Raw genomic sequence first — 14,850 nt, forward strand, 5'->3', positions numbered from 1 at the left:
GCACGCACGCGCACACACACAAACGCACACACGCTCTGCATTGCAGTATGTTCAACTCCAGAGAGAGCCAGTGCACCACCATTGACCCAGACATTGAGCAAAGAGCAGCGAGGGGATTCACAGTTAATGGAAAGCCCATTAAAGCCCAGTGTGTGTTATATGGGCAGCACACAAGTCCACTGGCTTGCATCTAACGACCTGTAATGCAAACATAGATCTTGTCTGCTCGTTTTACCTCAGTACTCTGGCTGGGGGGTGTGCGGGGATGGGGGTTGTGGAGCAGTCTTAGGGAAGAGGAAGAGGTAGTGGTGGTGGCTGACCGACTTCAAAGTCCTCTGAAAGGCCCCGCTACTCAATATAATGTAATGAGGACCCAATTTTGTCCCAAGTCCGGTCAAAGCTGTCAGTGGACCGGGTGATGGTGGTGGTTGATGGTTCGGTAGTGGTGTGTTGAGCATTCAACTTCTGTGCTCCAAAGCATATCGATTTTTCACAGTGGTAGTTGGCCTTTATGACCCACACGCACACGTACGCGCACGCACACGCACACGCACACGCACACGCACACATACACACACACACACACACACGCACACACGCACACACACACACACGCACACACACGCAAGGGGTTTAAGTAGGAGGTTCGACTTTATATCCCCTCTCAACCCCCCACTTTGATCTATACAGGGCTTGGGGTACAAGCTTAGGGGGTTACAGAGGAGGTCGTCCCAACTGTAGCAATGTGGTCAATATCAGCTCACCTCATCAACCCTTCACGTCACACGCATGCAGCAGTACCAGCGGTTGTATAGAATATTGCCTCAAATTCACTTCCATTCCATGTTGACAGGTTCAATATGATATCAACGAGATTAAGTTTTTGGGTGTTGAAAAGGATTATAAGAGAGCAACCCTTCAGGTTACACGTAGCCTCTGTATATAACATAAACAAGACCTGGTAGTTGAGAACTTATTATAATAGTTTTATAAACAATGAACAGGTTTTTTTTTTTTAAAACCATGGCCAGATGTTCATTGTTTTTTTTTTAATAATAATATTTTAGACTTTTTTTTAACAGAAAGCTACTGAAGAATTCTAGAATTAGGACTGATTCCAGTTTTGATGCCATGGGTCTACTTACTGCATTCCAAAAAGCACAGAGTTAGGGTTCCGTGATGAGACTGAGGGACAAAAACAGGAAAAAGCACATCTCTATTCTTCATGGTCAGAGGGCCAGAAAGGAATCATGGACATCTGCAGAGAAATGTGCCGAGTCAATAAAAAAACCCACTGAAAGCACATGCAAGGGGAAGGTTTTTTCTCCCAAGCAATTGTTACGGACGTTTTTTTCTCTCTTTTTTTTACTTTTCTTCTTGCCTTCGCCCCTCTATTCATCTGTGCATCCACCCATCCATCCATCTCTGTCTCTGCCTCCCTCTCTCTTTGTCTCCCGCTCTCTCACACACTGCACACTCAAGAGCAAAAATTCCCCACATTCTCTCGTTCATGATCCCCCTCTCTCACTCTCTCTCTTTCCTCCCTCTCTCACAGTCCGTTTGAAGAAAACTGGTGGGTGACTGTTGTGGCGTGTGACCGCCTTTTATTAACAACACCTCTCCAACAGACACCAGCACAAATAATACCCAAAAAGAATGCAGATGTGAAGCAAGAAACAAATGGGAAAACAAATCACAAACTGAAAAGAAAAAGGCAGCCACCACCACCCACCATACAAGTGACTAAATCATTGATGATGCCAGTAGTTATCTTCACTATTTTTTCTTGATGCAGGATCAAAGGCGTAAAAAATCCCTGAAATGACTATGGCAACTGCAATGCCAGTCTATTGAGTTGGCTTTTCAAAGAGCCCTTCCCAAACTTCTTCACAACACAACACAGAACAGAACAGAAGAACACTGCAGTGGTAGCATGAATGATTAACAATAAGGAGTGTGTGTGTGGTGTGTGTGTGGTGTGTGTGTGACTGTGTGTGACTGTGTGTGTGTGTGACTGTGTGTGTGTGTGTGTGTGTGTGACTGTGTGTGTGTGTGACTGTGTGTGTCTGTGTGTCTGTGTGTCTGTGTGTCTGTGTGTGTGTGTGTGTGTGTGTCTGTGTGTCTGTGTGTCTGTGTGTGTGTGTGTGTGTGTGTGTGTGTGTGCACGCGTGCGTAAGTTTGTGTGTGTATATGCCTGTGCATGTGTCTCCATGTCCTTGTGTGTGCATGCATGCGCATATGAGAGCAACTGTGAGTGTCAAGAGCGTGAGTTAAGTGTGTGCATGTGTGCATCTCTGCAAGATTTGCTGTGTGTGTGTGTGTGTGTGTGTGTGTGTGTGTGTGTGTGTGTGTGTGTGTGTGTGTGTGTGTGTGTGTGTGTGTGTGTGTGTGTCAGCTATGAATAATTCTGTGTAATAACACCAACAGTGCACCCCCTCACCCCTCGCCCCTCTCTGCAGTGTTAAATAGCAGCATTAACTTCTGTGCCTGTGTGTTCATGGTGTGTGTGTTCATGGTGTGTGTGTGTGTGTGTTCATGGTGTGTGTGTGTGTGTGTGTGTGTGTGTGTGTGTGTGTGTGTGTGTGTGTGTGTGTGTGTGTGTGTGTGTGTGTGTGTGTGTGCGGCTGTGTATGTGTGTGTGTGTGTGTGTGTGTGTGTGTGCTGGAGGCCTGGGGGCTATCATCACCAGCCCCTGCTCTGCGCTGCTCTGCCTGGCCCTGCTTCTGTTTCTGCTAAGGGGTAATCTGAGAGAGCTGGGTGGGCGGATGGAGACGCACGCACACACGCATGCACGCACGCACACACACACCTAACTCACACACATACACACACACACACCTAACTCACACATATACACACACACACACATACAGTACAATAATAAATGTATGGTCTCATGCAAGCACAGACGCACAAAACTGGACCTATGCATCTACACATCAACATCTCTCTCTCTCTCTCTCTCTCTGTCTCTCTGTCTCTCTCTCTCTCTCTCTGTCTCTCTCTCTCTGTCTCTCTGTCTCTCTCTCTCTCTCTCTGTCTCTGTCTCTCTCTCTCTGTCTCTCTCTCTCTGTCTCTCTGTCTCTCCATGAACACACACATGCACACACACACACACAGGTCACTATGCCAAGGTCAGATATAATTCCCTGCCTATTCAGGCATGTCGACTACCAAAGACTTAAATACATATTTCCCCCAAAGAGAGAGAGAGAGAGAGAGAGAGAGAGAGAGAGAGAGAGAGAGAGAGAGAGAGAGAGAGAGAGAGAGAGAGAGTGAGAGTGAGAGAAAGAGAGAGTGAGAGAAGGAGGGATGTGGGAGATGTAGGTAGGGGGGTTACAACAGCCCTCAGCAGGGGTATCAAATTCAAGCTTTCAACTCTGTGAACAGGCACAGCGAGCGAGCTCCATAAAAAAAGAAAGATGACAGATTAGGTTGGTTAGACTGGGGGAAAGAGTGAGAGGGACAGGAGAAAAGGGGGAAAGGCCAAAAAAAGAAGGTGGTTGGGGGGAGAAACGAACAAAAAAAGAAGAGAGAAGGGATTTGATTTCGTTGAAGGGCAGAATAAGCTCTGTGATGATCGAGTTTCAGCTCAATAATTCAAGAGCATTGGACAGCAGGCAGGAACTATACGCCAGCGGTGATTGTGGGTTTGTGTACAAGGAGTGTGTGTGTGTGTGTGTACAAGGAGTGTGTGTACGTGTGCGCGCGTGTGTGCGTGCGCGCGTGCGTAAAGATTGTGTGTGTGTGTGTGTAAAGATTGTGTGTGTGTGTGTACGTGTGTGTGCACCTGAGTTTGTGTGTGTAATTTATGTGAGATGAAGGGCAGTGAGTAGTGAGTGGGTGCAAGTGTGTGTGTGTGCATGTGTGCGTGTGCGTGTGCGTGTGTGTAAAGATTGTGTGTGTGTAAAGATTGTGGGTGTGTGCACCTGAGTTTGTGTGTGCAATTTATGTGACATGAGGGGCATTGGTGAGTGGGCACAAGTGTGTGTGTGCGCGTGTGTGCGTGCATGTGCGTGTGCGTACGCGCGTGTCCCTGACTGTCATTTTGTGGGGGTTGGGGGGGATTGGGCTCTGACAAAGAGCAAAAAGAGACAAAGGCCCAGTGGCTCCTTCTAACCGCAGAGATACACCAGCGGCGACGCGATTCAAGCGACAGAGTGTAGCAGCAAGCGATGCGAGAGATTGAGGAGACTAGAGTATGTCCGTACAGACAGAAGGCAAAGCATTCAAGCATTCCCATTGGCTGTGGTCACTGACCTCTATACAGTCATTGGCTGTCGCGGCTTGTCGCCGAACCGCGTCATAGAAAGTTGAAAAGATGTCAACTTCAAATTGTCGCGCTCGTCGCGCAAATCGCTCTAGTCTCCAGAATCTCTTTTGTCTCTCGACTCAATACAAAGTCAATCACTTCCGTCGCACGACTCGCTCAGATCGCCGCTGGTGTATTTCTGCGGTAAGGCCTGATGCTAATCTATCAGCAAGCTAACACCTGACCTGACACGAGCAGCTTCATCACTGTGAGAATCAGCAGACCCCAGGCTACCGCTGTAGGGGCAACACCCACACACCCATCTATTCCACATCCATCCATCCATCCATCCATCCATCCATCCATCCATCCACCCATCCATCCACCCATCCATCCATCCTAGGGTTGGGCGATATGGAAAAAAGCAATATCACGACATGGATTACTTTATATCACGATAACGATATAGATCACGATATAGCCCAATTACATACTTTTTCAGATATTCTCTTTACTTGCTCTTTATTTTTTGTCGCAAAACAACCTTTCTTTAAAATTGATCTTTTTATTGTTATTTTTACAGTTACATAAACTTATAGTGTGTATTGTGACGACATGGAATGTAATTAAATGATATTCAATTGTATAAAACTGATAAAATTACCATCACGATATAAACGATATAGGAGATAAGTCTCGATATACACTTTTATATCACGATAACGATATATCGTCATATTGCCCAGCCCTACACCCATCCATTCCTCATCCATCCATCCATCCATCCATCCACTAATTCATTTATCCATTCATCCATGCAAGGACCCCTACATCCACCAATCTATATCTCTTATATATCCATCCATCCATCACGCAATCAACCATTCATCCATCCATCCATCCAGCCATACATGTCATGTTAGGGCATGAGGGATGAGGGTGACTTTAGTTGTGTAAAGGCTATATATGGCTGCTGTGTGAGAGTCAGAGAGTGCGAGTGCGAGTACGAGAGCGAGAGCGAGAGCGAGAGCGAGTGAGAGAGAGAGAGAGAGAGAGAGAGAGACAGACAGACAGACAGACAGACAGAGAGAGAGAGAGAGTGAGAGTGTAAGAGAGATGACAAAACAACCAGAAGTCAAGTCACAAGAGAAGAGTAGAAAAGTGAACGTGAAGAGGTGAGTTGAGTGAGTGTGTGTTGTGTCTATGTGGACTACGCCTAATCATCCATCAGCCTGTCGTTAGTGGTGGACATGCTGATGGGCAAACACCTGCCCTGTTGATCTGCAGTACAGAAGTGAGGGGTGGAGAGATCTCGCGCTCTCTCTTGCCCTCTCTCTCTCCTCCTCTCTCTCCTCCTCTCTCTCGCCCTCTCACTCGCCCTCTCACTCGCTCGCCCTCTCACTCGCTCGCCCTCTCTCTCGCCCTCTCTCTCGCCCTCTCTCTCGCCCTCTCTCTCGCCCTCTCTCTCGCCCTCTCAGGTCAGAGGTAAAGGGTGGAACTTCTGTCTGCTCTTCCCGCCCTCAACCCCTGATCCTTTCACAGCCAACATGGCCAAGATCACAGGCTTCACTAGAATAGATACTAGTGGGTCAAAGACGTCCAAAAAGGAATTGTCATTCAGTGTAACGGATACCTTCTGCTGACTGTAACTGTAAAAAAAACGTGATTTTTAAATTGTTTCAAGTGAATGGATGAAAGCCAAGGCTTTCATGAATTCACTGGAAAAAAATAAAATAAAAAGAGTCATGTTTCTTACAGTTACAGTCAGCAGAAGGCATCCGTTACACTGAATGACAATTCCTTTTTGGACATCTTTGACCCTAGTGCTGGACAAAATGGCATTACTATGCTGTATGCAGTGTGGCAGGTGTGCAAGTGTGGCTGACACAGACACAGACACAGACACAGACACAGACACAGACACAGACGCTTGGCCATAATAACAAAGCAGCCTCAGCAGTGTGTTAGTTTCACAGCTTAACGGTGGTGGCCAAATGACTTTAGCCCGGCTATCACTTACACAAGTGCTGCAGGGACGCAAGCAAGCAACATATATTGACACACACACACATACGGTTGACAGAACATGTACAAAAATTAAAAAATGCATGCACGCATGGCCGGCAAAAGCACCATTGCTTTTCAATTGCATGCTACACTGCAACACTGTGAAGAGCTAGAGAGAAACCAAACCACAGGCCAAAAAAAGCCCCACACATATTCAGAGCTGCAGTCTGCTCAGTGATGCAGCAGGCACATACAGTAACTTACAACCACAACACATCAGCAAGCACACAGGCAGGGACCAACAAGAAACTCACCAAACAGGAATATAAGTGTAAGCCTCTTTTTCATCATCTTTTGGCTTCCGCTCAGTAAAGTGTACCTGTATGTGAACATACGTGTGCGTGCAGGGGCGTAGCAGCTAGGGATGCAAACGATTAATCGATCTACTTTAATCGATCAATGTGTTAATCGATTAAAAACATTAATCGCAACTAATCGACAATTCAACTAACAAGAGACCCAGGTGAAATGGGCATGTGAAGAGTGTGTGTGAAGAGGGGTGTGAATAGTGGGAATATTTAAATCACCTTTGGATTAAACAATTGAAATAGAATTCATTTAAATGTGGCATTTACCTCAATTTTAAATAGTTTTTTTTAGATTGAGTAGTTTTTTTCTCCAGAAAAACTGACATTTCGGGGGGAAAACGCCGCTTATCAATTAATTGTAAGTCGATCGATAAGGCTGTCAACTAATGATTAAGGAATTAATCGATAATTTGCATCCCTAGTAGCAGCAAAATGTGGGCCCTCTGTGCAATCAGCTCCAATGGACTCCTCCAGCCATGTATTATTTTCATTAGGGCTGGGACATTAGTGCATTCATTTCGATTAATTAATCACGATTTGATTAATTCATTAATGCAATTTAAAAAAAAATATCGCAGTATAATATAGCTACATAGTTCTGGATTAGACCGGTGGAGGGCAGTATTACACCTGATGGTGAACAGCCTGCTGAAATAGAGAAGAGTTCTCCCTTCTTTTAAAAATGACTAATATTTTTAGATTAAGCTTATTTATTGTAATTATTCAAAATAGTTCAAAAATAGTTTCCATTGTTATCAAGTCAAATATTTAAATGCGATTAAAATGTGATTAATTCGATTAATTAATTTCAAAGCCTACAGATTAATTCGATTAAATTTTTTAATTGACTCCCAGCCCTAATTTTCATAAATCGTTTGGGCCCCCTATATACAAAGGGCCCCCCTGAATGACACCCCTGTGTGTGTGTGCAGTCTCTGAGGATTGGATGCTATCGTGGTTTTCCACAGGGCATCAGACATCTCTCTGAACACTCTGGCCTGCACAGGGGACTGACACGCGCACACACACACACAACACACACACAGACAACGAGACCGACAGACACACACCAACACGCGCACACACACACACAACACACACAGACAACGAGACAGACAGAAAGGTCAGACAACTAGACAGACAGACACACACCAACACACACACAGACACCCACACCCACACCCACACACACACACACACACACACACACACAGACCCACACCACTGACAAATGAAACAGAGGCAGTGATGTTATTTGAGCTGCAAAGAAGCAGTAGCAGCAGCCTCAGGAGACTAAAGGGCTACTGAGTTTACAGCTGCCACTGCACTGAGCTCCACTCCCTTTCCTACAAACCCTCATACACATACATACATACCCCTGCCCTTTGTTTCTGACACTGTGTGTGTGTGTGTCTGTGTCTGTGTGTGTGTGTGTCTGTGTGTGTGTGTCTGTGTGTGTCTGTGTGTGTCTGTGTGTGTCTGTGTGTGTCTGTGTCTGTGTAACAAAAACAACTCCCTCATTTCCACTTTGTTCCTGTGACACACTCATACACGCACACACACAATCCCTTGATCACTCATATTTCACCCTTTAGGCCTGCTGCATTCCATCGCACTCACTCCATAGACAATCTGATGGTGGGCGCTAAGGAACCGCTCCATGACTGAAAGTCACTCAACTCTCTCTCCATACTCATCTGTCCGTTTGCCTGTCTCCCTTTGCCTCTCTCTGTCTCCCTTTACCTGTCCCTCTCTCTCTCTCTCTGTCTCTCTGTCTCCCTTTGCCCGTCTCTCTCTCTCTGTCTCCCTTTACCTGTCCCTCTCTCTCTCTCTCTGTCTCTCTGTCTCCCTTTGCCTGTCTCTCTCTGTCTCTCTGTCTCCCTTTGCCTGTCTCTCTCTCTCTCTCTCTCTGTCTCCCTTTGCCTGTCTCTCTCTCTCTCTCTCGCTCTCTTTCCCTGCCTGTCTGTGTGTCTGCCTTATTTTCTGCATGTCTGTGCCCCTGTCTGGCTGTCTGTGTGTCTTTCTCTTTCTGTGTGTGTGTGTGTCTATGTCTGTGTGTGTGTGTGTGTGTGTGTGTGTGTGTGTGTGTGTGTGTGTGTGTGTGTGTGTGTGTGTGTGTCTGTCTGTGTGTGTGTGTCTCTGTGTGTGTGTCTCTGACTATCTGTGTGCCTGTATCCCTTTAGTTAATCCTGCCAAGACAGAGCTCAGAAAAGCTGAGCGCTTCTTTTGAATGAAACAGCCAAGAAAAGCCAAGAGGAACCAGACGCCGAGCTTCAACACCCCCTCCTCCCCCCAACCATCACACCTCCTCCTCTCCCCACTCCCCCACTTCAACAAGTGCCTCCTGGCAAGTGTGAAAAGCTGAACTAAACAGTAGCCAAAATAACCTTGTGTGTGTGTGTGTGTGTGTGTGCGCGTGTGTGTGTGTGTGTGTGTGTGTGTGTGCGCGTGTGTGTGTGTGTGTGCATGCTTGTGAATGTGAGTGTGTGTGTGCAATACCCGAGGTGCTTTGTCTTTGCTTTCATTTAGTGTGTGCACCTCTGCCCTGCCAAAGTGAGACTGACTGTGTGTGTGTGTGTGTGTGTGTGTGTGTGTGTGTGTGTGTGTGTGTGTGTGTGTGTGTGTGTGTGTGTGTGTGTGTGTGTGTGCTGAGTCATGGGTGGAGAGAAAGAGTATGTGTGTATGGTGTGTCTGAGCAGAGAGATAAAGCGTGCGTGCGTGTGTGCGTGCGTATACATCCATCGGGGATGTGTGACTAAGAATGTGAGAAGTAGAAAGCAAGTGAAAAGAGAGTGAACATTCTGAGAAAAAAGACAAATGGCCAAGCAGCGTTATTTGACTCCCAGATGGATAGGCAATAGACAATGCAAGTGCCAGACTAGCTCACCAGAGTCACTCATAAAAAAGGTAATATCGCTGTGGCGCACTAGCCAGGCCGTGCCCTCCTAGTGACGCATGAAACAGGAGTGGATTTTCACTCCCGTCCCATCCCGGTCCCAGAAAAAAAATCCAGTCCCGTCCCATCTCGGACTAGAGTAAAAGAAACAAATCCCATCCCGTCCACTCCTGAAAAGAATGTTTCCCAATCCTGCCCACTCCCACTCAAAATCAATCCCACTCCCGTTTCGTCAAAAAGCAGAGGCTTTTTAAATGAAAAAATAAGCGAGCCTTTCGCTCTCGTTCATTTTTACTCCCGCTCCCGTTCATCTTTAAAATTTTGACTCCCATCCCGCGGGAATCCCGCAGGACCCGCGGGACCCACAGGAATTCCCGAAAAATGTCATCCTTTACCTCCTAGTGACGCAACAGCTTCAGCGTTGCTACCAGTCAGGTCAAGAGCAATGCAAGTACTTTCTGAGCTCCCCCAAATACGGGAACTCCTACCACTTTGTTGGGAAGAAAACAATCATTTGCAAACCAAGGGAGGCCATTTGGGAAATGCCGTCTGGGAAATGTTAATTGTTATGCTCTTGGTCAGACCAAGTCTCGAAGAGATTTGAAAGTCGATGATAATCAGGCTAGTGGCGCACTGCAATAATACACCATACCATATATGGACAGCATTTCACATGGGAATCCAGGTTCGAATCTGGCCAGGGTCATTTCCCAACCCTTCCCATCTTGCTCATCCAACCATTTTCTGTCCTCTGTCTCTATACCATCCTGTCTGATAATAAAGGCACAAAAGAGAAATACATTTTTAAAACATAATATCAGGCCAAGTGAAACCTTGATCAGCTGCACATGAAATATAAATACGCATGAAAAAATAACCACAGTCTCACTTCTCAGTCTTCACAGGCTGGGCCAGACACTGAAGCAAGAGTGCAAAACAGACGATGTTTCACCCAATGTGGATGCTGTCGATATGATTAAGGACATTTTTGAAGCAATTTTTTTGTGTTTTTGGGAATGGTGTGTGAAAGTATCAAAAACATGGAAATTGTTTTTTGGATCAAAACAAAAAATGACTGGCAACAAGACCTGTAGATATTTTCAAAACAGAAATGCACACGCATATCCACTGCAGTATGTTTCTGTATCTTTTCCTTATGAATACAACCCAGTGAGTCATTGATGCAGTGAGGTATTTCTTTCAAATGTCTCTCTTGCGCTCTCTCTCCCCCTCTCTCTCTCAAACAGAAAGAGGTAGCAGAGCAGGTATATAAAGCACTCCACTCAAGTCATGTTGAGTGTTTACATGCATCTTTGTGAACAATCTGACTTTATACACACAGATGCAAAAACACAAAACATTTCCATCTGCTTGATATGCAGGGAACATATGAGAAAAAAAATCTTCCACTAGTTGCCGCATTGGTGAAGAATCAGATTTTGTTCAACAGACTGCACACACAAAAACACTATATAACACCTCTATCTACTTGATCATGTAAGGTGGTACGAAACAGACACCGTTTTTCTTGCAAAAACTGCCATGCATCTCTCAAACGGAGTTAAGAGATTAATCATTTTCAGACTCTGAATCATACTACTCTATGCAGCGACGGTTAAAAAACACAAGGTCTCACTTTCTGGAGTCCCGAAGCAGGATATCCTGTCAAAGCGACGCGCACGCGCACACACACGCACACAGACACACGCACACACGCACGCACACACGCACACACGCACACCTCGACCAGGGCCTCTTAATCTCTGCCCGTCCTTCTGGGCAATTAACACACACACACACACACACACACACGCACGTGGGCAATTAACACGTCTGATGCCAGGAGTCTCACCTCCTCTCTCCCTGGGCCATACTTCCTGTCCCACTGGTGTGTGTGTGTGTGTGTGTGTGTGTGTGTGTGTGTGTGTGTGTGTGTGTGTGTGTGTGTGTGTGTGTGTGTGTGTGTGTGTGTGAGTGTGTGTGAGTGAGTGAGTGAGTGAGTGAGTGAAAAAGCGAGAGTGAGTGAGTGAGTGAAAAAGAGAGAGTGAGTGAGTGAGTGAGTGAAAAAGAGAGAGTGAGTGAGTGAGTGAGTGAGTGAGTGAGTGAGTGAGTGAGTGAGTGAGTGAGTGAGTGAGTGAGTGAGTGAGTGAACAAGACAGAGTGAAAGACTGCGCAAGCAACTGAGAAAAATGACAGGGGAGGAGAACGAGGACATTTCTGGGAGACCAAGTAAGAAACACTAGAAAAACAAACCATGAAAAACAAAATAAATAAATAAAATAATTCAAGCTTCTACTGCAAGCTTCATGTAGGCACAAAAATAAACCACTCATGGAAGGGATGTGAGTAAGTGTGTGTGTGTGTGTGTGTGTGTGTGTGTGTGTGTGTGTGTGTGTGTGTGTGTGTGTGTGTGTGTGTGTGTGTGTGTGTGTGTGTGTGTGTGTGTGTGTTGCTGCATGTGATCTGGGGCAAGCGGAGCCAATTTGCACCCAGAGTATCAGTAAAGAGCCATGGACAGACAGTGCAGTGCAGTTTCCCTCATGAAGGCCATAAAATCCTGATAGAAACGTCGGCTTAAAAAAAAAGAAAAAGAAGGAAGAAAAACCATTGACCGCTCACTTCTTTAATTCCTCCTCCTTCAACTGATATAAACAATTATAAAAGAAGAACTTAACGCTTCTGGGTTTTCGAAAATAAACATTAACATCTCCCTTCTTTCTTGGCTAAAGGGGAAGGACAAGCATGACTGGCCGCTCATGCTTGCTCTGTTACTGCTGCTGTGGCTGATGCTTCTGCTCTAACGGCCTTGAAACAACAGAGATATGGAAGGAAACATCAGGGGTGACTCACACACACACACACACGTAGCATCCTGCCGACTACGCCAATAGGCCGTGGTCAACACAAATAGCCGAAAACAGAGTCGTCCGTTTAAAAAATAAACGTGTGTGACACAGGGTTCTGGAACTAGTCTTTCGGAAGAGAACAGAACCACACCCTGAGAAAGCGTAAAGGCTTGAGGGTGAGGGTGAGGAAGAGGCTAACTGAGACGGGTCTCTTGAACAGAACGAGGGACTCACCCGGAAATCTGCACGACGTTGCAAAGCTGCAGTAGCTGCAGTGCTGGGCCCCCCGTTCTCCCGCAAGGCAACAAGAAGCATTGAAGTCTTGATCTTGTCAAAACAACAACATCATCCACGTAAACTCCGAAAGTCCAAAATAAAAATGAAGCCGTTGAGTTGATCTTGCTATTTATCTCAGTGATGTTCAACCTATGGCATGATGTTAAGGATAAAAACAGAGAGGTAGAGAAAGAACGAGTGAGCAAGACACCGAGTGACAGACGGAGAGGTGAACAGAAGGAGGAAGTAGGCGTTTTGTCATGAGAAGAGGAAACGAGTCCACATAGACACACAGCTGCAGGAAAGTAGAGAGAGAGAGAGAGAGAACCACACACACACACACAACCACACACACACAAAGATAGACATCGAAATGAAAAAGGCGCGAATTTCAAAAACCAACACACAACGCAACTGAAACATTGCACAAGCCACCCACAGCACAAACACAAAACCCAACAGCTCAAAACCAACCAAAGTCACTGAACCAGAGTGAACAAGTTGCAAGGGCAGACAAACAAAAAAGGACACAGACAGAAGAAAATAAATGAATGCGTGTTCAGGGTTGCTGCCAGTTCTGCCTGGGACCGGAGAAAAAAAATTTATCTGAATGGCCCCGCCACCCAATACATACAATCAGGGCTTGACACTGGCACCTGCCAACAGGCCAAATGCTGGTAAAACTTGGCTGTGGCTGGTAACAATTTCAGTGCCACAAGCCAATTTGGCAGGTAGAACCTAGCTTATTCTATGGTGTGACATATCAGAATAGCGTATATTCTGCACTTTGCCCCTTTTGTATCAACTGTTTGTATTTAAGTTCAAGAAAAAGCTCTGTTACTCAGTTTCTATTTGTTTGTTTTATTTCCATGTAGAAACCCACACATTCATCTTCTTGCTTTAAGCACCTCATCTTCTGATGTTAGATGTACAGCGTCATGATAAAAAAAGGAAATCAAATCTGTGGCTGGTGGAATACCTGAATGGCTAGTGACTCTGGAAAACTACTAGCCACAGTGGCCGGCGAGCGTAAAAAGTTAATGTCAAGCCCTGCATACAATGTAATGAAGACCCAGTTCTGCCTCCTGGCTCTTCCTGGGCCTGCGATAACTAACCCCCTTTATCCCCCCCCTGTCTGCTTCCCTGTGTGAGCACTGTACACTGATCTTCCTATATGATGGGAATGGAAGGCTCATTCGATCACTCCTTCACCACACACACACACACACATACACAGACACACACACGCCCCGTGAGGGTAGGTACAGTGGCGCCAGCTCCATGGACAACCCATTATAGCTCAGAGACACGCTGTGTGTATGTGTGTGTGTGTGTGTGTGTGTGTGTGTGTGTGTGTGTGTACCTACAGTACGTGCCTGTGTGTGTGTGTGTGTGTGTGTGTGTGTGTGTGTGTGTGTGTGTGTGTGTGTGTGTGTGTGTGTGTGTGTGTGTGTGTGAGTGTGTGTGTGTGTGTGTGCGGACTAAGACTATACAGCCCAAGAAGTTGCTCCTAACATGACAGCTAAGAAAGGGGTAGAAGGAAAGAATGTAGATATAGAGTGATGTAGAAACAGAAAGAGGCTAAGAGGGGGTGAGAGGGTCAGAGAAACAGGAAGTTAGAGAGAGAAAAAAGAGACAGAGAGAGAGAGAGAGAGAGAGAGAGAGAGAGAGAGAGAGAGAGAGAGAGAGAGAGAGACAGATGGGCATAGAGAGAGAGGGAAGCAATATACGTACACATACATTACAACAAAGATACGCACGCGCACGCACACGCACACGCACACAAAGATATAGGGCTACACATACACACACACACACAGAGACACAGACACACACACCTGGCTGTTTGGGCACATGGCCACGTGCACTTTCACAACAGGCGTCATGTGTCTGGGTGAAGGATCAGGATGACAACCCGACACGCAACAGACCTGGGTAATTACCAAACTGTCCAAATGCATTCCCCTTTTGGAACGCAGACACACGAAGAGGAAATGAAAGTGTGTAATAGGTGTCTGTGTGTAGGTGTGTGTGTGTGCGTATGTGTGGGTGTGTGCGCGCACTGCACACGCCCGTGTGTGTGTGTGAGTAGGTACGTGTGTGCGTATGTCTCCAAGTGTACCACTTCTTACTGTGATCTGTTCAGTATGGCCTTGCTGAACAGTTGGCCTTTATCTTTTTCTACGTTTGTCTGACGTAAGACAC

At 46.1% G+C, this 14,850-nt stretch overlaps 1 protein-coding gene across 1 annotated transcript in view; it reads right to left on the minus strand.

Moving 5' to 3' along the window:
- Positions 1-13,727, minus strand: part of LOC134436043 (engulfment and cell motility protein 1-like) — a 116,751-nt gene extending 103,024 nt beyond the window's left edge. Inside the window, exon 1 of the mRNA XM_063185071.1 lies at positions 12,604-13,727. The gene's annotated coding sequence lies outside the window, so the exon portion shown is untranslated. The remainder of the gene's footprint in view (positions 1-12,603) is intronic.
- Between the last annotated feature and the right edge of the window lie 1,123 nt (positions 13,728-14,850).

The sequence above is a fragment of the Engraulis encrasicolus genome, chromosome 20 (assembly GCF_034702125.1).
Source record: "Engraulis encrasicolus isolate BLACKSEA-1 chromosome 20, IST_EnEncr_1.0, whole genome shotgun sequence".
Classification (NCBI taxonomy): domain Eukaryota; kingdom Metazoa; phylum Chordata; class Actinopteri; order Clupeiformes; family Engraulidae; genus Engraulis; species Engraulis encrasicolus.